This window comes from Chionomys nivalis, chromosome 26 (genome assembly GCF_950005125.1).
Source record: "Chionomys nivalis chromosome 26, mChiNiv1.1, whole genome shotgun sequence".
NCBI classification, from domain to species: Eukaryota; Metazoa; Chordata; class Mammalia; order Rodentia; family Cricetidae; genus Chionomys; species Chionomys nivalis.
In genome coordinates, this window is record NC_080111.1 from 25,193,844 (window position 1) to 25,209,906 (window position 16,063).

A 16,063-nucleotide genomic window follows, 5' to 3' on the forward strand; every position below is an offset into this window, starting at 1 on the left:
AAAATACCAATGTGAATACTGTATTAAATCACTGGTTACATCTCTTCAGTTAATACAGTTTTGAGGATCTATGTCTATAATAAGTTTTTGAAAATGGTAAGAGCAGTTTGAGAAAAAGAAAGGAAAAATCACTGTAGCTTGTCTCTCTAGTCCTTCTCATTTGACTGATGAAAGATATCCATCATCCATTGCTACAAGAACGAATGCTAAGGAAAGAGGAAAAAAATGAGGATGGCTTTACATTTTATATACTGTTTAAAAATGTAGAACATTTGGAGAAAGGAACTTTCAGATGTAATGAGTATATCAAGAAATGATGAAGCAAAAAAATACTTTAGCAGAGGATGGAATATATGTTCTTACCCTCAAAGAAGGAACTTCTAAAAGCGGGAGAGACCTGCCCCGAGTTTTGACAAGGGGACTGAAAGGTACAAATTACAGAGCAGAGTAGGTATGTTAGCAGCCACCACTGCAAGCCTTAATATCTGAATATCTGAAGCTTTCTTCAGTACCACAGCCCAGCACTAAACCCTCTGTGACTACTGGACTAAACAGCCAGGGATCTAGGAATATCTCGAGAAAATGGATAGGTTAAACTATGGAAGCTCAAAGTCATCTAACTTACTATCCCTCTGTAATGACAAATATACAACTTGAAAAGGTTTATATCTGAATTTTGAGTAGGATAAACTTCTTTTATGCAGTTTTATTATTCAAGAACAATAGTACATAGAAAGCAATACTTGAATAGTCCTCTAATTTACAATAAGTGTGTCTTCATTTGTGATACACATTTGACCATTAAAAATAATTTTTTTGATAATTCATGACATAAGATTTCTGTGGATTTGGTCAAACAGTTAGATTCTTGTCCTCCAGGGGGCACTGGAATATAAGGGAAATCAGCTCACAGGACTATTTTAAATTCTCTGTAGGAAAATATTCAATTTTCACTGAGCAGAGTTTATTTTGACATTTTCCATATGCAAAGCCTGCGGTCTTCTGGTACACTTCTGAAAACTTCAGTTCTCCCTGTGGGAAATGGTAGAGGCTCTTCCACATAAGAAAACCCCTCCCGTTCCCTTCAAAAGAAGTTTCTATGTTAAAATGGGTCTTTTTTTTACACCATAAGATATGTGATACATGTATACAATATTTGAGCAGTAAAGGAAATACAAAGTGAGAATTGACTGATTCTATAGGACAATTTTCCATGATGCCTTCTAGTTTCCAATGCTCATATTTTAATAAAATAAGAGTGTTGCGGAATAGCTCAATCAACTGAACGTTTCCTACTAGGAAAGGTCAGTACACTCAACAATTCTGAATAATAAGCTGTTAAAAGCCATTCAGTGTACCTTATGCTACCAAATTGAGTCAATATGCTGTGCAATAGTCATTCTGATTTTGCTTCTCCCGTCTGAATGACTGTTGTTTTCCAGTTGACACTCTATCTGCCTCAAGTCATGATATTCTTGGTAACCACCTTCTGTTCCCAATTGCCATGTGAACCATTTTTAAACACTACATGAATGACATCATATTTGTCTTTCTGAAGCTGATTTGAGGCATTCTCTTCCATGTTCTTTTATGTTTTCCTCAAAATGATACGTACTTTTATAGATGAACATTTTTTCTCTTTGACATATACCAACTATTCTACATGCATTTATTCATTGATTCTTAGTTGATTCTATATTTGGTCTTTTGGGAATATATACTGTGTCTTTTATATACAAATGTGTACATAATGTGGTATCACTGGGTCACTGGGTTTTACTTTTAAGAGTTTAAGCTATTTTTAAACATTTATTGCAATGAGCATATTTATATCACACACATCAGCAGTGTATAGGGCTCCTTTCCGCACATCCTCAACAGCACTGGAGCACAGTTTAAGGTAATATAACATTGTGATTTTGATTTACAATTCCCTGTGGTTTTATCCCTGAGAGTAGATTCTGGACTTTTAATTTGATGGAAGATTGCTATTGTTTACTTTTCTATTCATTCACTATTGTTTTTCTCATGTTCTTCTTCTTTATAACTCAGTCTTCAGCTAAATAATCCAACCATTTCTTCTAAACTATTGAATTGTTTCTGTATAGTGGCTACTGATAGTCTCATGATATTTTGTATTTAGACTAATACATGTTTTTAATGCATTTCTACTTGTTTAGGTTCTCACTCATTTATTGTTTTGCTAAAGCTTTTTTTTACACTCAGTTTGCTTTTCTAAAAACCAATTTTTAGTGTTTTGATATTTTCTATTGTTTTTATCGTTTCTCTTTTCCCTACTTTTATGTTATCTTTATTATTTCTTTCTACCATCTTTGGACTTGAGTGGTTGTTAAACTTTTATTCCTAATAGTGCTATTTAGATTTGAGAACTTTCTTCTAATGATAGAGCTATTTGTGATTATAAAAATCCCCCTTTCAGAATTATTTTTGCTATATGTTGGGTTTTGAGTTGCTTTATTTCCGTTTATCTTAAGTTCTTGTTGTGCTACATCTAACTGTGTGGGCACAGGAATGCCACTGTAGAGACACCACAGTCAGAGGAGAACTTGTGAGGACGTGACACAGATCTCGGGCCATCAGGCTTGGTGGCAAGCAGAGTTATCCACTGAGCTACCTTGACTATGAATGCTCGTATTCTCTTTTGTTTATATTTGTGCAGCATTTCGTGAGCCCAGGCTTGTCCATAAGAACAAGGGAATCTTGACAGGAAGCATGGTGTTGGGTGTAGCGGCTTTTCAGTCTGTTTAGGCTCTCTGTGTATTTCCAGTGGGGATTAGAATCTTTTCACATTCAAGGCCATTATGAAATGTGAAGATTCATTGTTTTCATTGTTTCAATTTGTTCCTATTTCATATATCATTTACTCATTTTGTTCTTTATGATTTTCATTTGTAATTACCTGGTTTTCCTAAATGTTAGCTTTTGATTCGTTGATTTACAGTTTGTCTCTCTGCTATATTTGGTTTAAAATATTTTATAGTTATAAGATGTTTTTAAAACTTTGGACAATGTTTACTTTGCTATTTTGTATTACACTTAATTTTGCTGCTAATATTTATTTTAAAGAGTAAAATACATATTAGTGAAAGTACTTCCTCATTACAATCAAGCACTATTGATTTTTTGGAAGTTTGTGAGAAAAATAAGAAGTTAATGTGATGTGGGAGTGATTTCTTTCTAATCTGTTGCTTTCATTGGTTAATTAATAAAGAAACTGCCTAGGCCCATTTGATAGGCCAACCCTTAGGTGGGTGGAGTAAACAGAACAGAATGCTGGGAGAAAGAAGCTGAGTCAGGTAGTTGCCATGATTCTCCCACTCCAGACAGACGCAGGTTAAAATCTTTCCTGGTAAGCCACCTTGTGGTGTTACACAGAATATTAGAAATGGGTTAGATCAATATGTAAGAGCTAGCCAATAAGAGGCTGGAACTAATGGGCCAAGCAGTGTTTAAAAGAATATAGTTTCAGTGTAATTATTTCGGGTGTAAAGCTAGCTGGGTGGCTGGGAGCTGGGGCGGCAGGGAGAGGCCTGCTGCTCCACACTACATTAATGTTGTTTGATATGCATAGTCGTTGGCCATCACATTATACTAGAGTTAAATAAACAAATTAGCAACTCTCTGGAATAAAGGTTAGACATTTTTTTCTGGATTGTGGAAGGAATTATAAGACACTTAGTAAGACAAAGTGATGTATAAAATTTAAATTCAAATACTTTTATCTCAAGAGGGGATACTTATACAGAAATTGTACAGAGACATAAGTCAACTGGCTTTAATTTTCAACTCAGTGCAGAATAAGATTCCAGATTTTTTAAGTGCTGTCTAGGCTGAGTGTCATATGTTTATAGTCCAAACTACTAAGAAAGTTGAGGTAAGGACGATTATAAATTTTAAGTTGCTATACAGTGAGTTTATGGCCACCCTGAGAAGCATAGGAAAACTTTATCTCAAACAAACTTTTTTATGTAGAGAAATGTGTATATATTTTAATACATGAAAACATATTTCGTAGGTATATGGAGAGAGAAGGAGACATAGAGAGGGGGTATGTAGCTTACTAGTAGAGTCCTACTTAGCAGAGAGCCCTAGCTTAAGTCTGTAGCACACAATTTAAAATTTGAAAATATGTGAATGAGCAAAATTTTCACTATACCATACCCTTTACACTGTGGTTTCAAACTACTCAAAAGCAGATGTCTGACATGGAGGTAAGACTGAAATATAAGAAAAAAAAAATCCTCTCCTACTCCTGTACAGAGAACAGAAGAACACTCCATCAAATGAAATATATAAGAATGATAATCATTGCAACTAATTACATTTTACCTAATAATTTTGCCTAAGGACTTGACTACAAAATTAATTTTTTTGGACACTAAAACTTGACATTATGGCCTCTTGATCCATTGCTTCCTCTAAAACACTTGCTCTTTAATAGCCTTGGAAGTTTAAATTATTTCAAGTGCATGAATCTCGAGGAAACAGTCATTTCTCATAGACATTAATTAGTCCTTGAGGTTGATGACATTGGCAAATTTTGTGATTGAACTTACTCCGTCTGAGTGGCTGGGAGTCAGTTCCATTACACAGACTTAACTGTTTTCTTTTCTCTCTCTCTCTCTCTCTCTCTCTCTCTCTCTCTCTCTCTCTCTCCTCTTTTGTCCATACCTTTTGGTTCCTGTCCTGGAACTAGTTCTTGTAGACCAGGCTGGCCTCGAACTCACAGAGATCCACCTGCCTCTGCCTCCCGAGTGCTGGGATTAAAGGCGTGCACTACCACTGCCCGGCCTTAACTGTTTTCTTAAGAATATTTTGAGAATTACTAGTTATCCTTGCTTAAGACATTTAATTTTTATAAAACTAATGAAATTATAAACTGAAAAATGTACAAATACAGTGCTATATTCTGTAACGTCTTAGAATAGCATTGAAAGGATGTTTTGTAAGTTTTACCTTTGTATGTAGCTGAGATAAAGTCTTGGGGCACCAGTTAATTGGATGCCAAGATATCAAACAACAGGACTGATAAGCATTCAGAGAGCTGCCTTCTTTACAGAACTTGTGTTGGATAAATAATCAGTGAACTTTATAGCATTGGATTTTCTGTCTCAGCTTAACCTTTACATCCTGTAGATGTGTTTCAAAGGAAACTGCCTATAATAAGCAGAGATTCAAAGAAAGATTAGAAAATGATCTGGAATGCTAGCTTTTCCCTGATAGAATATATCAGTGGTTTACACTGGACAAATAATCTTCTAATCACCTCTGCTAACGTGATTCCTTCAAAGAAAGGTAACAAGTTTGGTAAATTATTGTTGCATTAGAACACACAAGTAAATTTTAAGAAATTTAAGATGGAAGATAAATTTATGCATATTCATGTAAAATGTACACAATTATATGTCAAACAACAGCTACATTATGTAACAATAATAATTATTTTCAAGCTTGCAAAAGCACCAAGGACATGCTCAATATGCAATCTTAAGAAAATGCTATTTAGAATATACTTTTCATAATGTAGAAATTTTAACATGATGATTAAAGAGATTATGACAGAGTACAGAAAAAAATTATCAAAATTTCTTTGAGAGTATAGAAATTTTGACATAAAAATATAAATGATGGGTTGTTTTTATTTCTGTGAATTATCAACTCCAAATGATGTCAAAAAGAAAGCAGATGAAGAAAACTGGAACTCTTTAAGTGAAAAGAGGGCAGCTCAGGAGGTGAGCCTGCTCAGTGTGTGTGGGAAAAATATATGCCAAGTGATGAAAGAAGACGAACCATGTGCTCAGCTATATAAGTACTCTCCATTGACAAATATTCAGGAAAATTGACAAAACATGAGTTCCATCTGATATACTGTAGTGCTTCTATAAGTAATAGTCCATGTGGTTTGGTCTGGCTCAACAATAAAACTCTCCATACCTTGATGTTCTCACTTCACCTCAATAACAATTTATGCACAGAAAGATTAGTTTCATGTTTATTGAAAATTTTCTTTGGCAAATTAGAAAATTCATTTGTTTTAAATTTTCTTTTACCCTCCAACCTCAGTTCTCCTCCTACCTCTCCTTCCACACCCCCTTGCTTGCTCCACCCCCAACCTATCCCCTTATCCATTCCTCCCAATGGGTAAGGGCTCCCATGGGGAATCAACAAAGTCTGGCACGTTAAGTTATAACAGGACCATGCTCTCCCCCTGTGCATTAAGGGTGAGCATGGCATCCCACCACAGGGAATGGCTCCAACAAGTTATCTCATGCACCAGGGATTGACCCTAGTCACACTGCCAGGGGCCTTTCAGCTAGTCCAAGCTTCCCCACTGTTTCCTACATTTTGAAGGCATAGTTTGGTCTCATAGAGGCTCCACAGCCGTTGGTCTAGAGTCAATGAGTTTCCATGAGCTTGGTTCAGCTGTCTCTGTAGATTTCTTCATCATGAATTTGATCTCCCTTGTTCATATATAATTTTTACAGAAAATTATATTGATATGAAACCTAGAGATTGGGTTCAAATATGGAAAAGTCCAAAGATTGTCACAGTGAAAAACCAAGATCAGTGAGAAGGGCTAGGAGTTCCATCTATCTTACCTGTCATCCTCTACATCCTTCCTTCCCTCACATGTACACAAAGCTATACTCCCAGCCAAAGCTCATGTGATCAGTAAGGAAAGCAAGGCCTTGTTCAGCTCATGTTTGGGCAGTCATGTTAGTTAGATGTGTGTATGTACTTTCCAATATTGCCAGGGATACAATCTCACAAGCCACTACATGGCCCTTATACACTTTCAACTCTTTGTCCTTCTACAAAGTTCATAAGCATTAGGTGTGAGAGTGTTATATGAACTGAACAAGGATAAGCCAATGGATAAGCCAAAGTGGGCTGAAGGAAGTCTGTGAGACCTCAACCCTACATAAAGGTCTTTAACAACTGAGGAAGGTTAGCAGCAGGTGTGATGGCCTTCATGAGGGAACAGCACAATTGTTTGTCCAGTGCCAGATGGTCGAACCTAAAGATATACATACAGGTGACATGATAGGAACTGAGCAGTTTGACTTAAAAATATGTATATGGATGTGCATATATATGCATACATGTATATGTGTGTACAGTGTGTGGTATGTATATATTTATATGCATGCATTAAGAATTAGTGACAAAAGAAGTGATGAATTTGGAGGAGATTGGAGAGGGGGATATGGAATGATTTAAAGGGTGGAAAGGGATAAATGATACAATTGTATTAGCATTAGAAATTAAAAAATATAGGGCTGGAGAGATGGCTCAGTGGTTAAGAGCATTGCCTGCTCTTCCAGAGGTCCTGAGTTCAATTCTCAAAAACCACATGGTGACTCACAATCATCTGTAATGAGGTCTGGTGCCCCTTCTGGCCTGCAGGCATACATGAACACAGAATATATATATATATATATATATATGTATATATATATATATACACATGTGTGTGTATGTATAGTAAATATTTTTCAAAAGAAATTAAAAATATAAAAGAAAACAAAGTCTCAAACTATTGACAAGTTTTATGAAAGTGGTAAATAAAAATAACTTACTAGATTAATAAGGGTAAAATGAAACAATACTCACATATTAAAGAAAAGTATACAGGAGTAAGTAATAATAAAATGAAAAGATAATGAATTTTAACAGTCTGAGATTTGGACATCATAGTCTAAAATATTTTATCAGTAATACAAAATAGAGGACAATCTAAGAGAAGCTTATGTGTCATAAATCAATAAACATTATGTTCAGAAAATTCAATAGTTTTTCCTCAGCATTTGACTAGAGTCATTCTCAAGCAGCTTTTTAACACCCTAAGTAATTTTTTAGAATTGACAACTTTTAGAAATCAATTTTGGGAGTATGGACATCACTCAACAAAGTGCATACTTTTCTTTTAATTTACTAAGACAAAGGAAACAAGAGCAAGTTCCCAGACAGCAAACATTAAAAGTGTCTAATCTAATTACTTTTATTTTTCAAGAAGTTCAGCTTACAAGAATGTGTCTCTGAGATCTATTTGTTTTCAGTTTTAGGCATCCAATTTTGCCAATAAATATGTCTGTGTTTTGGTAGAAGTTCAATTATGAATGCAAATTAAAACCATTAACATGCAATCATCAAAATACAGAGGAGAGATGATGTATATTAAATATAAAAGTAAAGAAACACAAAGCATAGTTTAGGTTAAAATAAATTGAGGCAAGCCTCAGAAAGTATATCTTTTAGCCTCTAGTATGAAATAGAAATAACTTAACTGTGTAGATATTAACTAGTTTACAATTGATCAAATGAAGAGACAATGTAAAGGTATTATATTGAATTCATGGAATTCAGAATCATCACATAGATCATTTCAAAGCTAGAGGGCAAAATAGCATCTTTAGAAAGAGTAAGTATAAAAGAAAAATTACAATTCCTGAGTTTAAAATTATTTTAAATGTTTTAGTCTCTCTATAACTTTTCCTTAGTGTGTGTGTGTATATACTTTTGAGGCAGGACTTTATTCCCACAGGCCAGCCTTTACCTCATTATGCAGTCAGAGGTAATTTCACTTTTCTTGTCTTCTTATCTTTATACCCCTTTGGGGGTTAGAAGCATACACCACCACACTTAGTATTATGTGGTGTCAGCAAGCAAACTTCGTGCTTTCTGTATGCTAAGAACATACTCTACCAAGTAAACTATACTCCAGGATCATATTTTGTAAGTGTACTTTTAAATTCACCAAATAGGGAGACTAGAGGAAGAAGCTGCAGGAGAAGTATAAAATTATATGCTTGAGATTAAAGGCATGAATAAAGTTTCTACTGCATGTACTGGCTTTTTGGGTCCCTAGTGTATTTGGATGCAAAGCTTCCTAGGCCTGGATATGGGAGGAGGGCCTTGGACTTCCCACAGGGCAGGGTTCCCTGCCCTCTCTTAAGGAGGGAGGGGGAGGGAGGAGGGTGAGTTGGGGAGCGGGAGGGAAATAGGAGGAGGGGAGGAAGTGTAAATTTTTAGTGGAAAAATAAATAAATAAAATATAAAAAAAATAAAAATAAAGATTTGCTTCATAAGAACGGAGGTCAAGGATCAAAACATCATCGATAAGTATCAGTCAAATATAACATGTTTATTCTGAAATCTTAATTATGGCTAATCAGAAAGGTTCCAGCTGACAGCTCATGTCTTTTTCCTCCTGCAGCTACATAGTTTCTCTCTGACTCCATCTTCTTTCACCCAGATTCAGTTTAATTTTCCCCACTTAGTTCTATTCTACCCTATCACAGGCCAAAGAAGCAGCTTTATTCATTAGTCAATAAAGGCAACACATATACAGAAGGATTTCCCACACCATCAATCTACCCCAAGATCCAGTTGTACCACTCTTGGACACTATCCAATGGATGCTCAAATATATCACAAGGACACTTGCTCAGCTGTGTTCACACAATCTTTTTATAATAGCCAGAAACTGGAAATAGCCTATATGCTTCTCAACTGAAGAACTGATAAAGAAAAATAGGGTACATTTACACAGTGAAATATTACTCAGCTGTTAAAAAAGGACATCATCAAATTTGCTGTCAAATGGATGGAGCTAGAACACATCATCCTGAGTATGGTAACAAAGACCCAGAAAGACAAACATGGCATGTACCTACTTAAAACGTGATCTTATCTGTAAAGTAAAGGATGACCATGCTACAATTCACAGACACAAAGAAGATAAGTGACAATGCCGGGGAGTGGGGGGGGGTGGTCAAGGAGGGATTCTTGATTCTCAGTGTAAAGGGGAAATAGGATAGGCATTGCTAGTGGACAAGGGGAGAGGGTCTCTATTGGGGTGTAGATGGGAATCAGAGGGATAAGGGTAGTAGGAGAATAAAGAATTCAGTGCTTGGAGGTACGGCTGGAACCTGGGGCATCTCTGGAATGTGTAAAAACCTAGTGCAATGGAAACTCCCAGGAATCCATGAGTGTGACCGGAGCTAAGTCTCCTAGCAATATGGGATTTGGAGCTTGAACTGGCCGTCTCCTATAACCAATCAAGACTTACAGAGTCAGGATTTTACACCAGCCTAGCCCCAAACCCTTCAACCTACAGTTTGTCCTGCCTAGAAGATGTGATTGGTGTAAATTGGCACAGAAATGGTGAGTGTAGCCAACTAACGATTGATCCAGCTTGAGAGCCATGCCACGAGAGGAAGCTCACCTCTGACACTGCCTGGAGGGTCTGGAGGTTCTGGAGGTTCGAATGCCCAGAAACCTAGCTAAGAAGTAAACAAGACTGACATAAAGGGAGTCAATGAAAAGATTCCTAACAATATTCTGCTTTATGCAGATTGGCACAGATCCCACTTGTCATCAGAGAGGCTTCTTTCAGAAATTGATAAAAAACAGATGCAGAGATCCACAGACAAACATTAGGAAGAGCTCAGGGAATCTCATGAAAGAGGGGTGGGAAAGACTATAGGAGCCAAAGGGATCAAGGACACCTCAAGAAAACCCAGAGAATCAACTAACCTGGGATTATAGGGGCTCACAGAGACATAACTGACAATCAGGAAGCCTGCATGACTATGTCCACGTGTTACAGTTGTGTGTCTTGTCCTCCTGTGGGACTCCTAACAGTGGAGCAGGGGCTGTCTCTGACTCTGTTTATTTTTTGGTTTTTCGGACAGGGTTTCTCTGTAGCTTTAGAACCTGTTCTGGAACTAGCGCTTGTAGACCAGGCTGACCTTGAAGCCACAGAGATTTATCTGCCTCTGCCTGCCAAGTGCTAGGATTAAAGGCATGCGCCACCACTGCCCAGCACTTTGTCCAGCCTTAATAGAAGAGGAGGTGCCTAGTATTACTGCCGCTTAATATACCAGGGCCATGGAAGTTCCGCCCTTTTCTGAAGAGAAACAGAGGAGTTTATGGTGTGGGGATGGGCTGAGGGAGGAGGAACTGAGAGGAAAAGAGGGAGGGGAAATTGCGATGTAAATAAATAAATGAATAAATAGGACTCTAACAAACTTATAACAATTCTTTTATCCCCAAGAAACCTTTCAATTTCTTTTTTCTTCAGTATGTCTCATTCCACAGGTCGAAAATTGCTGGTGCTTTATATTGGGAAGGCAGACTGAAAAATGAGGGAGCATTGTCACTGTTGTTAGTATTAGAGATCTCTTGCAAGAACAGCCTGTTTCTGAACTTGTATCTCTCCATAAGCTACACAGCCGATTCATTATTTTGACTGCTGGCATCCAACGTGGATCTTTGAGCAAGGGTGTCAGATATCCAAATTTAAGCAATTACCCTTGCACACTGTAGCTGCTAGCAGTATACATAGCTTGACATGGTCATTAGTTTTTATGCCGTTTTAGAGCAAATGTGTTACCAGAAACCCAATTTGCTCTGACAGAATACTATTAGGCAACCAAAGCACAGAAAGTGTCATAGGTTTCCTTCTAAGTAAATAGGCTGCTGGCAAAAGGTGCCTGCCATCAAAAATGTACTTACATGCTTGGGAATTTTTTAACTCAATTTTTTGGCATCTCCGTATTTAAAAAAAAATAAACATATCATTGTTTCTATGCGGTATTTGACTTTAACACAGAATGCTTTTCTTATGCTAAAGTTTCTACTTCATTAGTAGTGGTACTTCATGTTATATGACCCTGAGACTGCTGCTCTAGCATATTTTCATGGATATAAGAAAGCTGGAGAGGAGGGGGTAAGCAGGGAGTATTAGAAATAAGGATGCAAGTAATGAACAATGGCAAGGAACAACTCTCAAGTTTAGAAATCATTTCCTATTACTTATGCATCTCCCTTTCTCAACTAAATCCTAACTTTTGAAATTATTAATTTTAAAGACGTGTCACAATATGAAAAATTTGAACTTAGTGAACATGAGTATATTAGAAAGCAATTTTCTTCCTTTTGTCCCCCAAGCAGCAAAATTGCAAAAATACTGTTAGAGAACTCAGGGCCGAGCAAGATAGGTAGCTGCTTGGTGAGTATTTCCTCAGTATGGTATGGCCCTCTTGCACCATTTCTCATACTCCTTGCATGCTTACTGTTTCTGTGCAGTAGACACATGCCAACAACAGGGAAAGGTCTTCGGGTGAGATGCTTAGAGTTTCAACCAGATCCAACCGGCAGCCAAACAGCTGGGACTGGCTGTCCTGCTTTGGCACTAGGTATCCACAGGCTACTCTGGGCTCTTCTTCATGAACATTGCTCAGTTTCCTCTTATCCTGCATCAACTCTCTATAGTTGTGCATTGTGGCTTCTATGATGTCCAACTTGCTCCTTGAACTCCAGATCCACTGAAAGCCATCTGCCTGGAAGGCATCTCTGTTGCCACACATCTGGAGAAATAAAACATGAAGGAGGGAAGAGGGTAGGAGGTCACCTACTGAGTGAATTCAAAAAAGTCATGGTGACTGGGACAAACCATTCCAGGGTCTTAAGAAAAGAATGCAGAGAAGACCCCTTACCCAGGAAATGTGCTGCTAGAACCAATCGGCCACAGGTTAATTCCGACAGGAACTCCAAGAATGAAGAATTATCCACACAAATTAAAAAAATGATCCATGTCAGACTGACTTTTTGCTTCTTATCTCAAAAAAAATAATAATAACTTCTATCACTGAGTCTTTCCCATTAGAAAGAGCTCTGGCATTTCTGTGCTCTGGACCTCCAGTGAGTTCTCTAGTAAGGAAGAGTAGCTTCCCAGAGTGTCACCAGATGGTGCAGAAGTTCTAGTGAGGGACAGATGGATAAAGGGTCTAATGCCACAAACAGATTGATGGGCCAAACTCAAAGGTGTGCCTAGAATGGACCTACTATCAGGAATAAATATGTCATAGAGAACATGTGCTCCTCTCTGACTACCAAACTACTGGAAAGATGGACTAAAGGAAATTAAAATTTCCCCAGTAATTTCCCACTGCAGAGTGGAAAAAACAAAACCTCATGGATTTTATTCATAAAAGAAACATGCACCCAAATCATGAACTTGTCTCTAGGAGTGAGATTTACTGCTTGTCTAATGACTTGTCAGAAGAGATGTGGATCTAAAACAAAGATGGGCTGTAGGGATTAAGCCTTGGCTGGGTGGCTTAGCTATCCATGCATCTTAGTTTCTGTGTAAACCTTTCCTCTTATCCAGTCACTGAAAATGAACTTGGATGAGTGGTCATAGATTGTCTTGCTCCTCTTTCCAATGTGGTCACATTAAATACACCCTGCTTTTGCTATTTTTTTTTTTTTTTTTGCTGTTGAGTTGGTTGTTTTAATTGGATTATTTCAATATCTGGCCAAACCTGCTTTATTCGGGCATAGGGTGCCACTCTGAGTCAACAAATCAGCACCAGGGTTAGAGCCAGACCACGCTAAGAATCTTGGAACACAATTAAATATAGATTGGCAAGTACATTTCCATAACAACAAGGTACTGAATTGGAATTGGTATGTTGGGTTCTGAGTTGTCAACTATAACATCCTTGTTTGTCCTAGATAGGAGCTGAGATATATATCTTTTAGCCATTTAAAAGCCTCTGTTTTGGAGAAATCACTAGAATACAGGAGAATTTTTTTTCACTATAAAACAAAACCGTCATGGGACTAGAGCATACTTCTTTTACAGAGGACCTGGTTTTCCTTCCGAGCACCCACTTGGTGGTTCAAAACTGTATGCAACTCCAATTTCAGGAGTTTAGTATCCTCTACTGTCCTCCATGAGTAACAGAAATTTACATAGTACACATACATACAGTCAATTAGACACTCATACACATAAAATAAAGATAATTTTAAAGTGTGATTCAATGGTCCGCAGGCAGCATGGCCCCTAAAATTAGTTAAGATATTAATAGAAAAATAAAAACAATAGACTCAATTTTAAATTTGTCGTGGAATTTCTTTCATATTTTCTATGTATAAAAATCAGTCATTCAGTTCTTGCTTTGGCTTATGGGACCAGATGAATCCCATTAAAAACTGGTTGATGTCAACAATCTCCTGACAGGGTTATAATTCTAAGAATGGTATATTCAATATGCTATCTTATAAGATCATGGTCCTTCAACATGAAGTTTTCCATGTAGCTCGGGCAACCCTTCCCAATAGGGCTACTATCCTAGGTGGCATGGGTCCCAGTTTGTCTCTGATAACCAAATCGAGTCGTTATTTATAAATATACCCACTTTGATTTCATTAACATTTATTCAGTTCACAGTGAGTTGTTACAATTTCTGCATATTACAAAGCAGTTTTGGTCTGTTGCAAAATTTCATATTTTTCTCACACTCCTTAACTTCCACTTAGAAAGTTTAAGTTTTGGAGGTGGTAGACGACATTTTTTCCTTAAATTGAGACACTGACCATGGGAAATTTGCCATGTTCAATTTGGATAATTCTAAACCTAGTGTTAACCTAGTAAAAATGAGCCAGAGACTATGTTCTGAAGTTCTGATAAAGAAAAAGAAATCAATGCTTCTCTTACAAAGGTCTCACATTCCAGAAATTGAGGTCTCTTAACCACTAAAATTTTTCTGAGTAACTCCCTTTGTTGCTTGTTGATAACTCTGATAAGAGTTATTCAATACTGTGCATATTTAATTGCCACTATTTTAAGTGATACTTAAAACAGACTTTTTATAATTAGTTCTTTGAGAGCTTCGCACAAAATATTTTAATGTTTTACCCACCTTCCCCAACTCCTTCTAAATCCACCCTCCATCTCCCACCCACCCAACTCCGTGAGCTCTACTTTAAAACCAAAATCAATCCTAATTTGTGCTGTCCATCAACTTTTGCTTACCCTTCCACTGGAGCATGGGACACTTACCACGGGACACATGCTTAAAGAAAATGCTCTTCATCTCCCAGCAGCTATCAATTGACAATAATACTTCCGTTACTGGTGGGACTTTATGCCACCCCTCCCCGCTGCAAACACATACACTCCCTGTAATGCTGGGTTTTTGTGTAGTTTGAGCATGTGTTGTTTTTACACACTCATTCACAAAGCTTGTGAGTTCAGATATGTACACAAGGCACTGATTCCTTCTAGTCATCTACCACTCTGGTTCCTAAACAGAAACCAGAAACTTTTTTGTATCCTCTTCCCAAAAGATCCCTGAAAGCTGGGAGAAATGATATGTCACAGATGTTCTATTAGGGCTGAGCATTTCCTTATTCTCTGTACCTTGATTGGTGTGGTTTCCTCACTGGTGCTATCTACTGCAAAAGAAGCTTCTTTGATGAGTGTTGAGAGATGCACGGTTCTATGGGTGTAACAATATAAGGAATTGGATTAATAATGACCCCTGGTAGCAAAGATGTTAAGACAGACATTAAATAAATGGTACTTCGTGGAACTAAAATTTTTTTTACAGTCAAGATAATGAGACATTTCTATTGTCTGTAAGATAATATAAATACAATATTCTCAGACAAAAATGGGTACAAAGATGGGAGTATTCAAATTTAGGAAACTCATAATGTATTTAGAGAGTAATGAGATATTCTGTGTTTAAAGTGTATAATACACAATCTTCAGAAAAAGATTTTCAAATTAGCATTCATTCACATTTTGAAAATATGTTTGATAGATGTAGTGATAGATTAGCTTGTAGTTTTATATTTTTTACATATTAGCATGTTCAAAAATACTATTTTAGTATATATATATATAATTTGTGTTCTAAAAATTAAAAGTAAATAAATTTTTTATTTTATTCTATCAGTGGAGTAATATCATTTTATGAATAATTCATAAAACAGACATTAAGTCATTTCAGGTAGTAAAATAGCCTTAAAAGTGTCAACTAAAGCTGCTGTTTAGTCAACTAAAGAAATTAGAACACTTGTGTCAATATGAGATAGGAAGGAGTTGATTAAGATTTCTCCATAGTGTGACACTTGAGTTTATCATGTGTAAGTAATATTTTTTAAAAATCACTTGGAATATTCAGGAAATGAGAATAATCAGGAGAAAGAGAAGGGAAGGGATTAAAGGGAGCAAAGACTA